The 9,526-nt window shown below is 47.5% G+C and overlaps 1 long non-coding RNA gene across 1 annotated transcript; it reads right to left on the bottom strand.

The window, feature by feature from the left end:
• Positions 1–9,275, bottom strand: LOC140419223 (uncharacterized). The gene is made up of 2 exons (XR_011945619.1): positions 9,162–9,275; positions 1–5,079 (listed from the first exon to the last, which is right to left on the bottom strand). It is a non-coding gene; the product is annotated as an uncharacterized lncRNA (long non-coding RNA).
• Between the last annotated feature and the right edge of the window lie 251 nt (positions 9,276–9,526).

The following is a 9,526-nucleotide window of genomic DNA, read 5'->3' as shown; positions in this document are numbered from 1 at the left end:
TATTTTCCTGTTATAAGTTTATTGATGAAACAGAAACATGGTTAAAAAAAAAACAGAAAATTACTTGAGGATCAAAGACAACCAGAGTAACAGGATGTTCACAATGTTCCGGGTCCCAAATGGTTCCCCTTCGGCTTCTCTGTACCCTGTTCACGTGACTCCCTGCTTTGGACACGGGGGCACTGGATCTTGGGGGTTGAATCACCGACACCCTCGGTCACCCTCCCCTGAACCCTGATTCGTTGGAAGTGCAGTTCTCAGTCAGTCTTCCAGCACCTTCCTGTCTCTATTCTGAAAAATGAAATGAAAATCGCTTATTGTCACATAATAACAGTAGCTTCAAATGAAGTTACTGTGAAAAGCCCCTAGTCGCCACATTCCGACGCCTGTTCGGGGAGGCTGGTACGGGAATTGAACCGTGCTGCTGGCCTGCCCTGGTCTGCTTTAAAAGCCAGCTCTTTAGCCCGGTGCTAAATCAGCCCCTATTAGCGACGCCCATGGCAGTTTCCCACCTGGGGAACAGGCCCCGTTATTCTCAGCTAAATTCTGCCCTCAGCTCCATCACCTGGCTGTCACTGACACGAGCAATAGAGACTGAAAGGTGCCCGAGGCTCAAATAGGAATACAAAACCTGTGGATTAGGATCTTCGTAAAGGTCAGCAACTTCTTGGAAAAAATCAAATTCCCAGTCAACAAATTAAAGGATCACATGACGTGACTTTTAATACAACAAACAAACAAACTAGAAGCTACTTAAACTCGGAAACCTACACATTAAACTTTAAATTAGAACTTTGTCCTTTTACATAACCTACAATCACACTCCAAGATTATAGTTACTCTGTCCTGGAAGTTGAAACTGAATTGTCTCAGGACCTGTCCAAAGTGATCATTCATTCCCGAGGATTTACTTCAGTTCTTCAACCAAGACACTGAGGGAAAAAAGGGAGAATAGAATAGAATGTGAACTCGCAAAATACATAAAAATGGACTGTAAAAGCTTCTGTGGCGACGTAATAAGGAAACATTTTGCTCAGACAAAAGGTTTGTCCGTTCCAGATAGAGTCAGGAGAATTTAGAATGAGGAATAGAGATCGCTACAGCCACCTCGTTCACCACTCTGGGATGTAGATCATCAGCTTTTGGGGATTTATTCACTTTCAACCCCATTAATTTCTCCAGTGCTACTTTTTCACCAATTATCTCTGCCAGTCCCTTGGTTCTCTGGTGTTTTGGGGACAATTTCTGTATCTTCCTCTGTGAAGACAGACACACATTGTTTAGTTTCTCTGCCATTTCCTTACTCCCCATTATAAACTCTCCTGCCTCTGCCTGGAATGGACCCACATTGGTCTTCGCTAATCTTTTCCTTTTCACATTCCTGTAGAAGCTTTTCCAGTTGTTTTTTATGTTTCTCGCCAGTTTGCTCCCATCAGTTTCTTGGTCCTCCTTTGCTGAATTCTAATGGATCTCATGGAATCTTTAACTTTTCTTGTTAGCCACGGTTACATCACTTTTCCTGTTGGATTTTTGTTTCTTAAAGGAATCTATATTTGTTCTATACATGTGAAATAAAAGTCGCAAAAGTCCCAGAGGTCCATAGGCTGCTCTCCCCTTTGACAGAGAGAGAGTTGACTGGAGGTGATTTAACCCGAGGGTCAGCACACCTCAGGCGAGGGGCCTGGTTGAGAAGGCGGGGCCTTCATGAATAAACTCAGCCAGTACGGGAGTTGAATCCTCACTGTTGGCCTTGCTCTGCATCACAAACCAGCCGCCCAGCCCAGCTGATCTAACCGACTTCCTGATAAATATGTAATAATTCCTGAAATATTAGGTATTCCCTGTACCAATCAGTTTCCCAGTCCACTCAGACAACATGCCCCTCATACCCTGATAGATTTTTTCTGTGAGGAACACCCAGATAAATTAAACAAAAGAACGACGTAACCACCAGGGCCCATTTCCATGGCAACGTGGCATGCGTTGGGGGGGTTTGAAACAGAAATGGAAACTAACTATCTTCAAGCTTCCAAACACCCTTTCACTCTGTGACCCTTGTACAATTTGAAGCCAGTTATTAGCAACAAGGCTCAAAGAGCATCAGCCCACTGGAGGCAAAGTGGTGAGACCGGCCAGTCCAGCAGAAAGAAACCCTCCGACCATCCTCACTGACCACCTGTCAGAATGAACAAAATGCAGTCCTGGATGTAGAGCAGAAACAATAACAGCAGAATCCAACTCCTGTAATCGATTGTGAAATTGTTGGTGTCACAGCAGGTGCGATGAAACATGCAATCCCGTCTCACATTGAGAGGTGGACGGCGTCTCCTTAGTGTGAACTCCCTGGTGTGTCCGCAGGTGAGATAACCGAGTGAAACTCTTCCGACACCGAGAGCAGGTGGACGGCGTCTCCCCAGTGTGAACTCGCAGGTGTGACTGCAGGTTGAATACTCGAGTAAATCCTTTCCCACACTGGGAGCAGGTGAATGGCCTCTCCCCAGTTTTTGATTTGATTTATTATTGTCACATGTATTAGTATACAGTGAAACGTATTGCTTCTTGCATACTGTACAAACAATGCATACCGTACATAGCGAAGGAAGGAGAGACTACAGAATATAATGTTACAGTTATAGCAAGGTGTAGAGAAAAGATCAACTTAATGCAACGTAGGTCCATTCAAAAGTCTGATGGCAGTAGGGAAGAAGCTGCTCTTGAGTCGGTTGGTACGTGACCTCAAACTTTGGTCTCTTTTTCCTGACGGAAGAAGGTGGAAGAGACTATATCCGGGGTGCGTGGGGTCCTTAATTATGCTGGCTGCCTTTCCAAGGCAGCGGGAATTATAGATAGAGTCAATGGATGGGAGGCTGGTTTGAGTGATGGATTGAGCTTCATTCACTTCCTTTTGCAGTTTACTGCGGTCTTGGGCAGAGCAGACTCCATACCAGGCTGTGATACAACCAGAAAGAATGCTTTCTATGGTGCATCTGTAGAAGTTGGTGAGAGTCATAGCTGACATGCCAAATTTCCTATGTCTTCTGAGAAAGTTGGTGGGCTTTCTTAACTAGAGTGTCAGCATGGGGGACCAGGACAGGTTGCTGGTGATCTGTACACCTAAATACTTGAAGCTCTCGACCCTTTCTATTTCATTCCCATTGATGTAGAGAGGGGCAAGTTCTCCACTACGCTTCCTGAAGTCGATGACAATCTAATTTGTTTTGTTGACATTGAGCTAGAGATTATTGTCATCGCACCAGTTCACCAGATTCTCTATCTCATTCCTGTACTCTGTCTCGTCATCCGACCTACTACGGTGGTGTCATCAGCAAATTTGAAAATCGAGTTGGTGGGGAATTTATGCACACAGTCATCGGTGTATAAGGAGTATAGTAGGGGGCTGAGGACACAGCCTTGTGGGGCACCAGTATTGAGGATGATCGTGGAGGAGGTGTTGTTGCCTATCCTTACTGATTGTGGCCTGTGGGTTAGAAAGTTCAGGATCCAGTTGCAGAGGGAGGAGCAGAGGCCAAGGCCATGAAGTTTGAAGATGAGTTTTTTAGGAATGATGGTGTTGAAGGCTGAGCTGTAGTCGATAAATAGGAGTCTGACATAGGTTCCTTTGTTATCTAGGTGTTCCAGGGTAGAGTGCAGGGCCATGGAGATGGCGTCTGCTGTGGACCTGTTGTAGCGGTAGGCGAACTGTCGTGGATCAAGGCAATCCGGGAGGCTGGAGTTGATTCGTGCCATGACTAACCTTTCGAAGCACTTCATCATGATGGATGTCAGAGCCACTGGACAATAGTCATTTCGGCACGCTGCTTTGCTTTGTTGTGGTACAGGGATGATGGTCGTCTTCTTGAAGCAGATAGGGACCTCAGATTATTGTAAAGAGAGGTTGAAGTGCTCATCCAGGTACCCCATCCGGGCCAGTGGCTTTCCGTGGGTTGACCTTCGAGACGGCTGCTCTGAGTGTGAACTCCCTGCTGTCTCCACAGTTGAGGTAATTGAGTAAATCCTTTCCCACACTAAGAGCACGTGGATGGCCTCTCCCCAGTGTGAACTCGCTGATGTTTCCGCAGGTTGGAGGAATCAATAAATCCCTTCCCACATTGGGAGCAGGTGAATGGCCTCTCCCCAATGTGAACTCGCTGGTGTCTCTGCATGGTGGATAATTGAGTAAATCCCTTCCCACACTGAGAGCAGGTGAATGGCCTCTCCCCAGTGTGAACTCGCTGGTGTGTCTGCAGGTTGGGTAATTGAGTAAATCCCTTCCCACACTGAGAGCAGGTGAATGGCCTCTCCCCAGTGTGAACTCGCTGGTGTGTCCGCAGGTTGGATGAATCACTGAATCCCTTCCCACACTGAGAGCAGAACGGCCTCACCCCAGTATGAACTCGCTGGTGTCTCCGCAGGGTGGATAACTGAGTGAATCCTTTCCCACACTGAGAGCAGGTGAACGGCCTCTCCCCAGTGTGAACTCGCTGGTGTGTCCGCAGGGTGGATGAATCACTGAATCCCTTCCCACACTGAGAGCAGGTGAATGGCCTCTCCCCAGTGTGACTACGTCGATGAGTTTCCACCTTTGATGGGGCTTTGAATCCCTTCCCACAGTCCCCACATTTCCACGGTTTCTCCATGTTTTGGGTCTCTTCGTGTCTCTCTAGGCGGGACAATCAGTTGAAGCCTTGTCCAGAGACACAACACGTGTACGGTCTCTCCCCACTCTGAATATTGTTATGTTTTTCAGGCTGTGTAACTGGTTGAAGGTCTTTCCACAGTCAGTTCACTGGAACACTCTCACTCAGGTGTGTGTTGTGTGGGTCTCGGTGCTTTTCCAGTCACACTGATGTTTCCACAGTCAGTTCACTGGAACACTCTCACTCGGGTGTGTGTTGTGTGGGTCTCGGGGCTTTTCCAGTCACACTGATGTTTGATATCTTTAGCTGACAGTTCGGGCAAACATTTCTCCTTCTAGGTTCAAAGGCTGATGATATTCAGGTTCCAGGGAATCGAGTGACTCTGTCAGATCGAGACGTAACGCCTGAGATATCGGTCTGTAATTCCTCCTCGTCTAATATCCTGTAAAAACAATTTACAAAATTCATCACTGTCAGTACAGGATAGAAACTCAGAACAGACAATTCTAGTTTCTATGTCACATCTTTTCCTCTCTCTTATTCCCCAAAAGCTGTAAATCTCCATCCCACACACTCTCCCTCTATTCTCACTCTGCTGTATCTAATATTCACCCTCCCTATTCTCTTGAAGGTGCTGATTCAGGCTGATTGACAGCTCACAGCTTCCTGTCCAGGAGATCACAACAAATATGAGCTGCAGTCGGCCATTCGGCCCATTGAGCCTGAACCATTCAATGGGATCATTGGCTGATCTACCTCAGCACCGTTTTCCCACATTATCCCTCATTTCACAATGGTTAGCACAGTTGGGTAGCACAGTGGTTGGCACAATTGCTTCACAGCTCCAGGGTCCCAGGTTCGATTCCCAGCTTGGGTCACTGTCTGTGCGGAGTCTGCACATCCTCCCCGTGTGTGCGTGGGTTTCCTCCGGGTGCTCCGGTTTCCTCCCACAGTCCAAAGATGTGCAGGTTAGGTCGATTGGCCATGCTAAATTGCCCTTTGTGTCCAAAAAGGTTAGGTGGTGTTACTGGGTTACGGGGGTCGGGTGGAAGCTTGGGCTTAAGTAGGGTGCTCTTTCCAAGGGCGGTGCAGACTCGACGGGCCGAATGGACTCCTTCTGCACTGTAAATCTTCTGGGGTACAGAATTTCAAAGCTTCACCACATCCTCGAGAAAATAAATCCCTTCTCATCTCAGCTTTCTCTCCATTTACCTGCCAGTTCCCCATAACCCTCGGCATCCTCATCGATCAGAAATCTGTCTGTGCCGGGGCGTTGGGCATGTGGTGCGGGAGTAGCTGCTTTTCCGCAGGTTTTGGTGCCACTCACCTATAATCTGATCTTTAAATTAATATTGTTATCATGTCCCTGGAAGACGTCAGGGTTCAGTTTAGTAGGATTATGCCAAATAAAGTGAAGAAATCTGTTGACAAAACAGCGCAGGTGGATTCAGCGGGAGTGGGGCCTTTTCAACATAGCGGCCTGACCCTCGGGTGGTCTCTCGACCCCGCGCTCTCTGGGGCTCTCATGGAGGCGGCGAAAATGATGACTGCCGGCATTATCCATGGTACTGACCAGAGGCGGAGTGTGCTGACTCAATATCTGTGAGCTCATGAGGACCAGCGGCAAAACACCATGAAGAGGCTCGATGATCTGGGCAGCACGGTGGCGCAGTGGATAGCACTGCTGCCTCACGGCGCCGAGGTCCCAGGTTCTATCCCAGCTCTGGGTCACTGTCCGTGTGGAGTTTGCACATTCTCCCCGTGTTTGCGTGGGTTTCGCATCCACAACCCAAAGATGTGCAGGGTGGGTGGATTGGCCACGCTAAACTGTCCCTTAATTGGAAAAAATGAATTGAGTACTCAAAATTTATTTTTTTTAAAGAAAAAAAAAGAGACTTGATGAAGCGGAGGAGAGAATCCTGAACGTTCAGCAAGATGCCTCTGTCAAAATGCAATCCTTTGAAGACCAACCAAGTGGCTTTCGGAGGTCCTGGAGGACTTGGAGGACCGAGGGTCGGAGAAAGAACATACGAGTCGTCGGCCTGTCAGAAGGTGTGGAGGCGAAGGCTCCCGTTAGGTTATTCGAGGACTGGCTGCCATGTTGGGTGCCACGGTAGCACAGTGGCTAACACTGTTGCTTCACAGCGTAAGGGACCCAGGTTCAATTCCCAGTCTGTCTGTGCAGAGTCTGCACATTCTCCCTGTGACTATGTGGGTTTCCTCCGGGTGCTCCGGTCTCCTCCCAGTGGTTGGAGGACTTCCACAAGTCCCAAAAGACGTGTTTGTGGGAGGAATTGGACATTCAGTGTGCCCGAACAGGCGCCGGAGTGTGGTGACTAGGGGATTTTCACAATAACTTAATTGCAGTGTTAATGTCAGCCTACTTGTGACAATAATAAAGATTATTATGAATGGGCTGAAGGGCCTCTTTCCGTGCTGTAAAACTCTCTGACTCTAAAGATAGAGGTGGTAGAGGGAGGGAGGGAATGACATTATAGAGAAACTGCCAAATCCACAACATTCATAAGAACATAAGAACTAGGAGCAGGAGTAGGCCATCTGGCCCCTCGAGCCTGCTCCACCATTCAATGAGATCATGGCTGATCTTTTGTGGACTCAGCTCCACTTTCCGGCCCGAACACCAGAACCCTTAATCACTTTATTCTTCAAAAAAACTATCTATCTTTATCTTAAAAACATTGAATGAAGGAGCCTCTACTGCTTCACTGGGCAAGGAATTCCATAGATTCACAACCCTTTGGGTGAAGAAGGTCCTCCTAAACTCAGTCCTAAATCTACTTCCCCTTATTTTGAGGCTATACCCCCTAGTTCTGCTTTCACCCACCAGTGGAAACAACCTGCCCGCATCTATCCTATCTCATAATCTTATATGTTTCTATAAGATCCCCCCTCATCCTTCTAAATTCCAACGAGTACAGTCCCAGTCTACTCAACCTCTCCTCATAATCCAACCCCTTCAGCTCTGGGATTAACCTAGTGAATCTCCTTTGCACACCCTCCAGTGCCATTACGTCCTTTCTCAACTAAGGAGACCAAAACTAAACACAATACTCCAGGTGTGGCCACACTAACACCTTATACAATTGCAGCAGCACCCCCCTAGTCTTAAACTCCATCCCTCTAGCAATGAAGGACAAAATTCCATTTGCCTTCTTAATCACCTGTTGCACCTGAAAACCAACTTTTTGCGACTCATGCACTAGCACACCCAGGTCTCTCTGCACAGCAGCATGTTTTAATATTTTATCATTTAAATAATAATCCCTTTTGCTGTTATTCCTACCAAAATGGATAACCTCACATTTGTCAACATTGTAATCCATCTGCCAGACCCTAGCCCATTCACTTAGCCTATCCAAATCCCTCTGCAGACTTCCAGTATCCTCTGCACTTTTTGCTTTACCACTTATCCTAGTGTCGTCTGCAAACTTGGACACATTGCCGTTGGTCCCCAACTCCAAATCATCTATGTAAATTGTGAACAGTTGTGGGCCCAACACTGATCCCGGAGGGACACCACTAGCTACTGATTGCCAACCAGAGAAACACCCATTAATCCCCACTCTTTGCTTTCTATTAATTAACCAATCCTCTATCCATGCTACTACTTTCCCCTTAATGCCATGCATCTTTATCTTGTGCAACAACCTTTTGTGTGGCACCTTGTCAAAGGCTTTCTGGAAATCCAGATATACCACATCCATTGGCTCCCCATTATCTACCGCGCTGTTAATGTCCTCAAACAATTCCACTAAATTAGTTAGGCACGACCTGCCCTTTATGAACCCATGCTGCGTCTGCCCAATGGGACAATTTCCATCCAGGTGCCTCGCCATTTCTTCCTTGATGATAGATTCCAGCATCTTCCCTACTACCGAAGTTAAGCTCACTGGCCTATAATTACCTGCTTTCTGCCTACCTCCTTTTTAAGCAGTGGTGTCACGTTTGCTAATTTCGAATCTGCCGGGACCACCCCAGAGTCTAGTGAATTTGGTAAATTATAACTAGTGCATTTACAATTTCCCTAGCCATCTCTTATAGCACTCTGGGATGCATTCCATCAGGTCCAGGAGACTTGGCTACCTACAGCCCCTTTAGCTTGCCCATCACGACCTCCTTGGTGAAAACAATCCTCTCAAGGTCCACACCTGTCATAACCTCATTTCCATCAGTCACTGGCATGTTATTTGTGTCTTCCACTGTGAAGACCGACCCAAAAAACCTGTTCAGTTCCTCAGCCATTTCCTCATCTCCCATTATTAAATCTCCCTTCTCATCCTCTAAAGGACCAATATTTACCTTAGCCACTCTTTCACCAGCTGCAGCTTTCACCACCAGCTCTGAGGACACACCTTAGCTCCCTTTCCAATCTGAAAGCAGCCTGAGCTGGATTTACAATCCCCTCAATTGATCATTGCTGGGTGATAATCCTGTACTTGCTCACCTCACACCACTGTGACAGCACCTTCACCACACAGACTGCAGCAACTGACCAAACATCACCTTCCCAGTTATTCCTGAAGGCACCGCCTTCCCAACCTGGCCCCTTGCCTGAGGTGCGGTGATCCTCAGGTCACATCACCGCCGGTCAGCTCTCTCCCGGGACCAGACCTTGGTTCACAGCCTCCATCTTGGGGAAGCAGAGCGCATGCGCTGGCTTCTTGGTGACGCAACAGCTTATTGGCGGGGGGAGGGACAAGGTTTCTGATCCCAACTGGGTCCTAGTGCCGGTACAACTTGTTTATAAAAAGTTTCACCCACGCCTGGGCTGAAGCTGATGTTTGTGGCCTGGGGGTCCCGTGGAGCATGTAGACATTCAGTGTGAGAGGCTGCAGCCTCTATATCGCTACCTGAAGGGGTTATACAGC

This window comes from Scyliorhinus torazame, chromosome 5 (assembly GCF_047496885.1).
Source record: "Scyliorhinus torazame isolate Kashiwa2021f chromosome 5, sScyTor2.1, whole genome shotgun sequence".
Lineage (NCBI taxonomy): Eukaryota > Metazoa > Chordata > Chondrichthyes > Carcharhiniformes > Scyliorhinidae > Scyliorhinus > Scyliorhinus torazame.
The sequence above is the reverse complement of the archived record's forward strand: the minus strand, read 5'-3'. Positions and strand labels throughout refer to the sequence as shown.